Genomic DNA, 12,075 nt, shown 5'->3' with positions numbered 1-12,075 from the left:
TTCAATAAATATATTTTTAAGTACATATCATATGCTTATAAAAATGTACCATAATTGGCAAATATGGATCAATTATAGGTGGATGAACTCATACTGTTGTCAGAGATCTTTCTTTAAAATTACACTTATATATTGTTTTAAAGCACGGAAATTAGTGATCCTAAGTGATCCTCTCACACACACTCTCATGAACACAAATCTAAAGTAAAGGTTATATTTAAGGATAGAGAGACAGTGATTGCAGGGAAATTCTAGGAATTGTCAACAAGGTCCTACTTTTTAACCTTCATTATTGTTACATGAACATTTTATTTGTGATAAATTATTGAGCAGTGCATTTTAATTTCATAAAATTAATGTGATTTGCTATAATTCAAAATTAAAAAATTATGTAAGTCAAACAATAATGGGAGAATGTTCAAAATTTTAAAATTTTTCTATTTTTAAGGTTTAAATTATGAGCAGTTTTCATAATGTTTCCTATAGTACCATAGGAAAGCACTCTCTAGAAAATGAGTGCCTCTTTAGTTGTGATAACTTCTAGGCTTCAGATAGTGTAGTCTGCACTATCTTAAGCTCAGTCACTGCATCATATACTATAAGTTTTGTTTCTTCCTCCACCTCCTTAATATGCTGCTAACATCAGTTTCAACAATGACCTCCCAAATGCTTATTACAATAAACAATTTTTAATGTTTTTACTAAACTCATTCTATTCTAGACATCATCGTTATTATTATTATTATTATTATTCTATGAGACATGGTCTCGCTCTGTTGCCCGGTGTAGTGGAGTGTAGTGGCGTGATTATAACTCATTGCAACCTGGAACTCCTGGGCTCAAACCATCCTCCTGCCTCAGCCTTCTGAGTAGCTGGGACCACAGTTATGCACAACTACACTAGGATAACTTTTTATTTTTCTTATTTTGGTAGAGACAGCGTTTTGCTCTGTTGCCTAGGGTAGTGTCAAACTTCTGGTCTCAAGCAATCTTCCCTTCTTGGGCTCTCAAAATGCTGGTACTACAGACATGAGCCATCATGACGGGCATCATCTAAACTCTTTCTAGAATTTGAAACTGTTCAAACTCCTTGCTTTTTACTGGTTGTTAAGATACTATTTTTTTTCCTCTTTCTCTATCTCTCTTTGTGTTACTATGACCGCCTAAAAAGATTGATCGTCTCCTGCTCCTATTTACACTACCATTTAGAGTTTCAGCGTAATCTTTCTTTCCTCCTCAGAGTCCACACTCTGCCTCATCAGGAATAGACAAAAATTAAACAAGCCCTCTAAGCAAGGTGCTACTCATGAAGTCCGAGTATGTGCCCAAATGCCTTCAAGACATCTCTAGATGGCTTTGCCGTAACAGCTGTATGTCCACATGTAAATACCTGTCTGTCTTCCAAGTCAAGTCCCCAAGATACAACACTAGGGAACTTCCCCTTCACTTCTTAGATTATTGCTCACCATTCTATCAATTTTATCCTTGAGATATCATACCTCCTACTTACTACTTCTTAGATGTGTATATTAGGGAAGTTATAGTTTTCATTTATTTGTGTGATTACTAAAAAAGTGTAGTGAATTATATATTGTTTATTTATGCAGTATTCCTCCCAGTCCTTCTACTAGCAAAGCTCCACGTTTGTATATTCCAACCATGAAATTTGAACTATTACCATATGCTTTACACCCTTCACTCTCAGATTACAGATGATTAGCTCAGCATTTAAACAGGCTGGACAAATACAGTAACTTCCCTGAAATTTTAAAGAAGATTTTGTTTAATTACTGTGATAACACTTAACATGATAGCTACCCCTAATAGACTTTAAGTGTACAATGCAGTGCTTTAAGTATAAGCACAATATTGTTTAGCAAATCTATTTAATCTCTCTTTAGCCAAACAGCCACAGAAGACAAAATAAGCTTCCTGAGCAGCCTTCTTCCCCAGTATGAGGAGGAATATCATACATTTTTTCTTTAGGATTAAAAATATGCAAGAAGAACTCAGGAAGAGGAGAGGAGTGCTAGGTAGATACATAGATAAATAGATCCTTTATTTATATAAAACAGATGTTTCATGTAACTGAGCTGTATGGCTTATTGTTCCTCATTCGATCAAAACATTCTGTGATTGAACATTATACTTTTATTAAGTTTCCTTGTTATTTTCTAATATATGTTGAATCTGGCTTCTCTGTTTTGCACCCAAAATATTACTGACTGATCCAACTTCCTATTGTGTTTCCAATCTGCCTTTTTCTAGCATAGCTACTTTGTTAACAAAAAGTTTGCTTTAAAAATACAAATCTGATGATGGAATTTTTCTAAGTAAAATATTGCAGTAGCTTGTTGATACTTTTATACTATAACTAAAAATATAACTGTGACATAAAATGATATGAATTTGGGTTCCTGCTTGTTGCAGTCAAATTTAGGATTTTTGTTTATTACCTGTGCAACAAATATTTAATGTGAAATTTCTAATATAGCAGGCACAGTCCTAGCGCAGGGGAGTCCCATGTTTTTATGAAGTTTTGCTCTAGTGAAATGTCACGTTTGTGTGTATTTGGCATATGTGTGTGTGCATGTGTTGTATGTGTATGTATACACATGCATGCCTGTATATGCACATATGTGCATATATATATATGTTCGCATGCATACATGAACTATATATGGATTGTGTGCATAGATACATGCATGTATACTTCTATGTATACATATAAATGTAAGAGTGTATGCATACTTGTATACATATATATGTGAGTAATATAGATGACAGTTTCTTGCACTTGTCCACATGTCTTATTCTTTGTCTTTTTTTGTTTTTTGAGACAGAGTCTCACTCTGCTGTCCAGGCTGGAGTGCAGTGAAATGGTGTTTCTCTATTTTATTATATCTAAAGATGATTTGTATTAACATTTATCCTATTTGAATTAGTGATATTTTGTACATAAAAAGAGAGAGTAGCCAACATTTCTGTGACGACCTCACCTTTTTGTTCGGTAGGTAATTTTGATGTTCTTTTTCACAAATATAATCTATAAATGTTTATCCTCTTAATTTGAAAGATAAAAAAAGAAATAGATATCTTTTGATATCAGGCTATGATGTTTCATCATTACATTTCTGAATAAGTTGTAGACTATTCTGTGTGAAGTGAAACTAAGGGGTGGTATGTAAAAAACTAGTATAGATATTACCAAATATGCTTTCAAAAATAATTTTTTAGGTTTTTTTAGACCTTTATTTATTGTATATTCTGAGCACAGTCCTGTTTCTAATGTACTCCTTGGCATGACAATATTGTAATCTTAGTATCAAAACTTTCAAAATCTATTCCACAGAGAGGTAGTAGCATAATGACCATAGAAACTAAAAGTGTACCCTAATGAACAAATTCCATAAATTCAAATTTTATCTCCACTGCTTCCCAGCTTTGTAACTTTGACAAATTATAGAATATATTACTTTGAAGTCTCAATTCTCTCCCCCATCCTCTCCTATACAAAATGACAATCATAAAAGTACTTAGAGCAGTGTTATGATATAGATTTATTAAGGATTAAGAGATTAAGACAGTCAATACATGTAAACTGCCTAAAAAGCTCTAAATAAATGTTGTTTGCTATTACATTCTCTTATGCTATCCTAAGCCCTAGTGCGATTCTTTTTATTAGGATGGTAGGAGAAAAGATATGGAAGGCTACGTGTCCAGTTAGCTGTCATGGAAGTTCTAGCTTCTAATCCCCACTTTTTATTGATTAATATATCTGTTCCTTATTTATGAAGTGTGATACTTCATCTTTTGGCACTTGATTTTTAAATTTCCTGTTTCTATATGTCTACAGAGCACTGTGTAATGGTCAGTTTTATGTGTCAATTTGGCTAGTTCTAGTTTCTAGTTATTTAGTCAAACATCAATTTAGGTGTAATAATGAAGGTAATTCACAGAGGTGACTGAAATGTGTAATTAGATGACTTCAAGTAACAGGATTCTCCTCGATATTCTAGGCAGGAGTGACTCAATTGGTTGAAAAGCCTGAAGACATCACTGAGGTTTCCAGGAACTTATGTTTGTGCATAGCTGCTTTAGCTTGTACCTGACAGTTCCTGCATGCCTTTCTGATGAGGTATTTGCTGGATTTCAGACTTGGTTTGCCAGCCTACACAACAGCATAACCCAATACCTTGCAATGCATCTTTGAATCTTTATTCTACTAGTTCTATTTCTCTGGTTGAATCCTTACTGATACACAATAATAAATTGACTTGCTATACTACTGGACTGTGAGCAGTTCAACAGTCAATTTCCTAAAGCTCCAAGTAATACTTTTATGGAATTGCAGTTATACTTGAATTATTCTTTTTAGAAATTGACTTTGAATTTATAATCAACACTTTCTTTCCAAGACAAAAAAACAACAACAAAAAAACTGATGAACATATAAAATCTGCTTTATCAGGCTTACATGCCTGAAATAAATTAACTGATGCATCTGGTATATTTTACAAATGCTCTCATTTCTTTCTCTTTCTTTTTCTTTCTTTTTTTTTTTTTCCTAACTGCAGCTTTGAAAAGATAGGCTTTATAATGAAGATAAAAATGAAAACTTACTAACACCCAGTGCATTTAATCTCACTTGATTGGTAAAAATAACACCAAAGACCTGTTATATTTTACTCCTTATCCTTTTAGAGAGAAAGTCTATATTCATGACATTGATGGGGGATAATCAAGTTTATTATGTTTATTTTAACACTACTTTCTTAATAACTATAAGAAGTACATTTATTTAGTATTTACTAGGTAATGGGCTTAGCATTACATACAGGTTTTCTCTTAGAAATAATCTTTTCAAATATTGTTTTTTGACAACTATGAACATCGAAATCATGGATGAATTGTTATTCTTACTAATTGGACATTTATACAATATGAGCACAGTATGCTTAACAACATACACATAAAATGCAAACTTCATTGTAAGATGTGGGGTGCAGGGGAGAAAGAAAGAAGAAATGAGATGAGCAGAGGGAAGGAGAAAAAGAAATGTTCTCTTTCTCTTATAAATTACTCAGTCTCGGGGAAATTCTTTTTTTTTTTTTTTTGAGACGGAGTCTCATTCTGTCGCCTAGGCTGGAGTGCAGTGGCGCAACCTTGGCTCACTGCAACCTCCACCTCCAGGGTTCAAGTGATTCTCCTGCCTCAGTCTCCGAAGTGGCTGGGACTACGGGTGTGTGCCACCACGCCCAGCTAATTTTTGTATTTTTAGTAGAGACGGGTTTTCACCATGTTGGACAGGATGGTCTCGATCTCTTGACCTCATGATCCACCCGCATTGGCCTCCCAAAATGCTGGGATTACAGGCTTGAGCAGGGGAAATTCTTCATAGCAGTGTGAAAAATACGTGTATTTTTACATGTATTTAAATAAATGTAATACATACTAATACATGTATATACATATGTGTATATATACATAAATGCATATATATACACATATACTTATTTTCTGTCTGTATTCAATGAGAGGAACTATGAGCAAAAAAATTCTCTTACTAATTAGCATATCCAGCAACCAGATCTTGCTTTCTACATACTACTTTCTACTAAAATCAACCCTGAAATTAAATAGAGAAATGCCTCATTCCAGGACTGGGGCAGGGAAATAATCATTAAACATTTGTTGAAACATATGCTGTTAGACTCTCCAAGAGCGACACAAGAAACTGTAGCCAAACTACTTTCATGTCTGGTACATAAAATCTATGATGATGAAGAAAGATTTATGCTATTTGAATAAAGAGGAAGTGTAAAAAATAGAATAATGGAAAGGAAATTGGAATAAGAAGGAGCTAAACCGACCTGAAATAGTCAAGTTGTTCATAAAGAAAGGGGTAAAACAGAAGGATATTCAGGAGCTTACTACTGGAGATTTTTTTCACACATTAACACTGTCTGTGAGGGAGAGAGTTACACCAGTTCAAGCAATCACTCTTGACTAAAAGGCTCCATTATACCATCTTTATTTATTCTATATTGAATAAATTGAAATAAAATTTTGCTGAAAGAGACTAAGAAATTAAAATATTTACTCGAGATGCTAAATTCAGCATACCTGTTTAGGTAATGGAAGAAAAACATGATTAATTGGAGAACTGGGGTTTTCTTCATCTAAACTCCAATAAAGAATATAGAAAAGAAGATACAGTTGAGGTCAAAAGGTTGGGATTGGGTGAACAAAAGCTTTTGGAATTATTGAATTCTACTATCCAATATGCTATAATACATGCTGAAGAATGGAAGAGCAATTGCAAACGACCAAAAGTTGAAATTGAAAGATACATTGATGATATGATTTAAGGCACCATATTTATAATAAAGTTATAGGTTAAAAGGTGTGAAAGAAAAATAAATTTGAGGGCCCCAAATCACTAAGCTAAAGGCAAAAAGTCAAGCTGGGAAGTGCTTAGGGCCAACCTGCCTCCCATTCTATTCGAAGTCACCCCTCTGCTCACTGAGATAAATACATATCTGATTGCCTCTTTTGGAGAGGGTAATCAGAGACTCAAAAGAATGCAACCATTTGTCTCTTATCTACCTGTGACCTGGAAGCCCCCTCCCTGCTTTGAGCTTCCCACCTTTGCTTTGAGTTGTCCCACTTTTTCTGGATCAAAACAGTCTTACATATGTTGATTGATGTCTCATGTCTCCTAAAACGTATACCACCAAATTGTGCTTTTGACCTCCTGAGGCTGTTTCTTGAGCACGCATCCTCAACTTGGCAAAATGAACTTTGTAAATTAACTGAGAACCGTCTCTGATTTTCAGCGTTCACAAAGATAGCAAAGTAAAGTATAAGCAACAGCTATAACTTGTGGTAGCATCACCTATACCTGACTGCTTAATTTAAATAAATATGATGTGTGGGGAAGATTTAATATTATTATATTTGTATGTTAAAACAAACTTACAACTCCCTCACCTAGCTTTACTTTTCAGGCTACATTACCAAAATGCTCATTCCTAACAGACATAACGCATTATTAAATCTTGGGAGGAGAATAAGATGACTATTTGCATTTACTTTATCAAAGTGTCATTCTTTCCTAAATATCTCATGTCTTTATTTTACCTACACTGAGAATCTGAAAATTGAAATAACAAAAAACTCATGGTAAAATACTTTGTATACAAATTTAGATATATTATATCTAATATAATTCAAATGTTAATTAGCTGAAGAAAACAATACTATTTAGCTTCACATGTAAATATTGTCCCTGTAATTTTAAAATAATTTGTTTTATTGACTTAATTTAAGTAATATATTTAAGTTAGATCAAAGTGTGTCACATTTTCCCAGTTCTGCATAAACACTCTGAGAGAGATTTTGGTCCTATTTCATTTTAGGAAGATGTGGAGATAGGTATATCATTTCCCAGTGTTTGGAATTTTGATAATTTATCTACAGTGAAATAATTGTTCCTCCCAATCTTTATTTTCCTTCTTCCGATATAGTCAAAGTTACTCTGAACTAACCTGTAGAATCTGACATATTTCAAAGTTTTAGAGCTCCACATGAGACCACCTTTAGTTTCCATGAATACAGATTGAGAGGTAAGTGCCTGAATCCAACACATTAGCAAAGTGTAGGATTGGATAGATGAAATAAAGCACATGAGCCCCATGAGGCATGGTGATATTTTTACCCTTTTTTGGCTTACTGTGTAACTAAATAACATAAAATATTTTGATATCACTTCACTATTAAGTATTCCAAGATAGCAAGCCACTTTAATAAGATTCATATGATATTATGATTATAAACATGAGTTACTTTCATGTACATATTTCTGTATATAGTTTTGTAAGAATATGAAGCAAAGTAAAACTTTTTTATTAAGATAATACTTCAATATGGTAGACATTGGGTTAACTTACGATGAATTGCTACTAATAATATAAATTATGTATAAAATACATATTTATGTATACATTTTTATTATGTCCCAACACTACTATATTTGTAAGACTACTGAGTTTTCTACAGGCTCTTTTAAAATTAGTAAATCAAATGTAAAGGTGATATGTATGTATGTATGTATCTATATATCTAAGTATAATTTTGAGTGAACTATAAGTGAACCGAGAGTGATCTTAAAGGAAAATGTATTGTTTTGTTTAACAATAACAAAACATTTAAAATATTTTACATATGCAAATATAGATAAACAAAGTCATCATGTGTGGCCACAAAATGAATCATAAATTTCTAGAGAGGACAAAGATCTCATCTTCTTTGAATATTTTACCTAGTACACAAGGAAATAATACATTATCTAACTCTTTTTATGTCTCAAAATAAAACCAAGTGACTATCACTAATTAAATCTTTATTATTATTAATTATTCCAATAATGAGGCATAGTTAAATAAATAATATGAAGTAAATATCCATTGTGTATCACAAATATAATACAGGAATAAGTGATAATATACAGTTACAATTAATAATGAGATTAAGAAATTATTATGATTCTCCTTTAAATTCTCTACTTTGTAAAGTAATACCAAGAACATATTTCCCTTACACAAAGATTCAGAGGATTTATGACTTCTTCACTATCTCTCACTAATCTTGGAACACAATGTGGTAGAAAATATTACCATTTCTTTATGAAAATATCACCATCTCATTGTATCTCGTGTATGTGTGTGTGTGTGTGTGTGTGTGTGTGTGTTTTGGCTAAAAATGTATTGAAAGAGGATGTAACCTCCTGTAGTTTAGAAAAAAGTTGTGAAGTATAAATATAATTAATGCCACTGAATGACACATTTAAAATATTTAAAATGGTCTATTTTGTGTTATATATATTTCACCACAATAAAATAAAAAGGAATGTAAATTTCTATCTAGTGTCTGACATATATATTTATTTCAGGGATATACACAATGAAGATTAGGGTTTGTAATTCGTTGTATTCATTTGAAAGTAACTGATTATTATGTCTTAGAATGAGTTTGTCATAATTTTAATAACTGTTTTAAACCTAAATATTTGAGTAGTGTGATATATTAGTATTAGGTGTTAGTACTACATTTATATTTTATCCTATTATTATACACCTTTCATGTTTTGTTCACCCAATAAGCCATATGTTAGTGTGTATTTCTGAATGGCTACACTAAAATTGGTGAAGGGTCAAACTCTTTTCTTTTTAGTGTCAGCAGTAAGGCAGGCTTTGTAACACCTAATTGTGTAGCAAATAATTTGATCACTAAATATTGTATCACAAATTTTCCCTTCATAGGTTTATGAGCAAATATAATTCCTTAAACATAACTGAAAGTATTAAAAGTGATACACGAATGAAATTTTAGTTATAGTGATTATAGACTCTATATAATCAATATCCAGTCAATAACTTAATAAGGGATTAATTATTTTTAAAACAGTCTAACTTCAGAATTACTGCTGTCAAACAAGAAGGTATTTTAAAAATAGTCTAAAGATTTTTAAGAAAAATATAGACATATACAAACACCCCAGTAGAGAATGACATAACCTGCTCATCATTATACCCTCTCAGTATCACCACTAGCAAAAAAAAAAAAAAAAAAAAAAAAAAAAGAAAAGCATGACTCAGTAATGCTCACGAGATTAGTTGTTTTTATTTTGAAACGAGAAGAGCCTGAGAGTCCTGTAAGAAAATGCCATGTTGATCAGGGAGAAGGCTCTCAAAACCTGCAGTGGATAAAAGAGAAGAAGAACCTAGAATAACACAAGACCACCTAGACTGAGCCACGTATCTTTGAGAAAAAATGTGTGCCTCTATAATCTGCTAAATTTGGAGGATCAATGTAAATTTATCAAGATTTAAACATTTAGGAAAGTATCCAGCCAATAACAGTATATGCTGTCTATTTTCTTTACGGAATAAATTCTGACATAATAAAAAATTACATAAGTTCGGAAGGAAAAAAAAAATCAAGCCAATGTTGTAAACTCTATACCCACCACCTCCCGGCCAACACACACACACACACACACACACACACACGGAAGCTCTAAACATAGTTACTATTGTTTTGAATTCCTATTTATCTTCAAAGTGGCAACTGATCAAAGAATATATCAAAGGCCAGGTTGATAAATCTGCTATTAGAGCAGTGATTAAAATATTTCTGAAAAAGATTTTCTTTGTTAAAGAAAGAAGTAGAAGGATACAAAAAGCTAATTGAGGGAGGTTAAGAATAGAAGTAAGCTGAAGTAAGCTCATCCAGGGAAAGGAGATCAGAATTTTCCTAGCATTTCTTTATTGCAGGTAGGTGATCATCAGTATTCAAAATCTGCTGTACTGAGTAAACAAAGCCAAAAATGAAGACAAACCACACAGGATTCCAGCAGGTTGCTGGGCTTCTTCCTGTTAACTCTATACAGTCACATTAACAAAGTGAACAATTAGAAAGGCAATAAAATCTCAGACAGAGGGAATATCATGATCATAAACATAAGATGCCTAGTACAGCTCTGTATATCATTATTATGTGAGTGTGACACTGCAGTTTTCCCCCAGCATGTTATCGAAATTTAATTATAAAGTAAGGAAAATTTAAACAGACTTAATAATGGATGAAGAGATAGGAAAAGCTTTCAAAGAATTGTATCCAAGGTAGGCAACCTGCCAACATGGTACTAAAGCAAGTTTTTTTTTTAATCATTTTCATATCATAGAAAACCATTTTTATGTTGCAGAAAAGAAATTTAGATGAAAACATTCCCATTTAATGTATTGATATTTTGAAGTTTAATATCAAATGCTGACAAAAAAGTGATTACAAAATTAATATATAGTTTTTTAAATAAGAAAGAATGGTGGTAATTTTAAACATAACAATAATAATTTAGTCTTTCAACCTGTTGTGAATTACTTTATAAATAAATGTAGTAATATGATTTATCTTATTAGAAAAAAAGGCAAAATGTAAAATGTCTAATGGCTGTGAGATACTTAAAAACAATTTTTTTTTTTTTTGGTAACGTAACACATAAAATCCTCAAAGTAAATTAAGAATATTTGAATAATTTTTTTAAAATTTTTGTTTTAATGTTGCCCAGGTTGGCCTTGAATGCATAGCCTCGCCTTCTTGTGCGCCAGGACAACCAGCCTGAGCCACCTCAGCTCCCTGAATAATTCTTTAACATACCATTCATGCATTTGAAACCATAACACAATGTACTTAGTTTTAAAGACAATTATCCAAGTAATTGTATAACTCATATACAAGATAAGGAAGCAAAAGTTATAATGAAAACATGTTGCACCCTTGGATATTATCATATAACTTGTTTTTTAACATAATCACACCCAAATAAAATATTTTTAATTTTTCACAATTATTCTAATTATGAAAATAATAAGAACACTTAAAAATCTTTTTTGAACACTGGGAATTTAGCACTTGACTGGCATATACGAGGGTCACAGAATTGCTCATTTTGTCTTAAGAGTAATTTGTGTAGAACTCAAAATTTTGTGCTCAGAACAGTACGAATATAAAAAAGTAAATGGTGCGAAATAGGAACAATGGAAGTTGATTATGGGCAGATGCAATAAGTTGTCATCTGTGCCTTCTCTGCCCTGCCACCCCAATTGCTATGTCTATATGGCTAGCAATACTTGCATAGACAATTCACTGGAGTTAACAAATGGTCAATGAAAAGTACTAGGTCTAAATTCAAAGTCAAGGGCTATCTGGTATCTTTATATCAGGTACCTTCATATTAGAGGGCAAAAAGTGACAGCATACATCTCCAACTGAGTTATATTAGTCAGATCCAAAAGAGCAAACATAGTTTTATCAATGAATATATTCCTTCTGATGCTAGAAACATGTTTGTTTGTTCCTGCACAAAATATGTATTTTATTGTGTAATATTGACATGGCCCTTAATAGCAAAATCAGAAATTGAGTTATGTACTCTATTACTACTCCTGAGGTAATATGTTGAGTATATCGAATTTACATTACCAAAAACAAAAGTTTAAATGTACTGTGGCT

The 12,075-nt window shown here is 32.2% G+C and overlaps 1 long non-coding RNA gene across 4 annotated transcripts in view; it reads left to right on the top strand.

The window, feature by feature from the left end:
- The window catches only part of LOC105477040 (uncharacterized), a 406,578-nt gene that overhangs the window by 36,080 nt on the left and 358,423 nt on the right, over window positions 1-12,075 (top strand). The gene's annotated exons all lie outside the window — the stretch shown is intronic.

The sequence above is a fragment of the Macaca nemestrina genome, chromosome 16 (assembly GCF_043159975.1).
Source record: "Macaca nemestrina isolate mMacNem1 chromosome 16, mMacNem.hap1, whole genome shotgun sequence".
Classification (NCBI taxonomy): Eukaryota; Metazoa; Chordata; class Mammalia; order Primates; family Cercopithecidae; genus Macaca; species Macaca nemestrina.
Note: the sequence above shows the minus strand (reverse complement) of the source record. Positions and strands in the feature narration are given on the sequence as shown.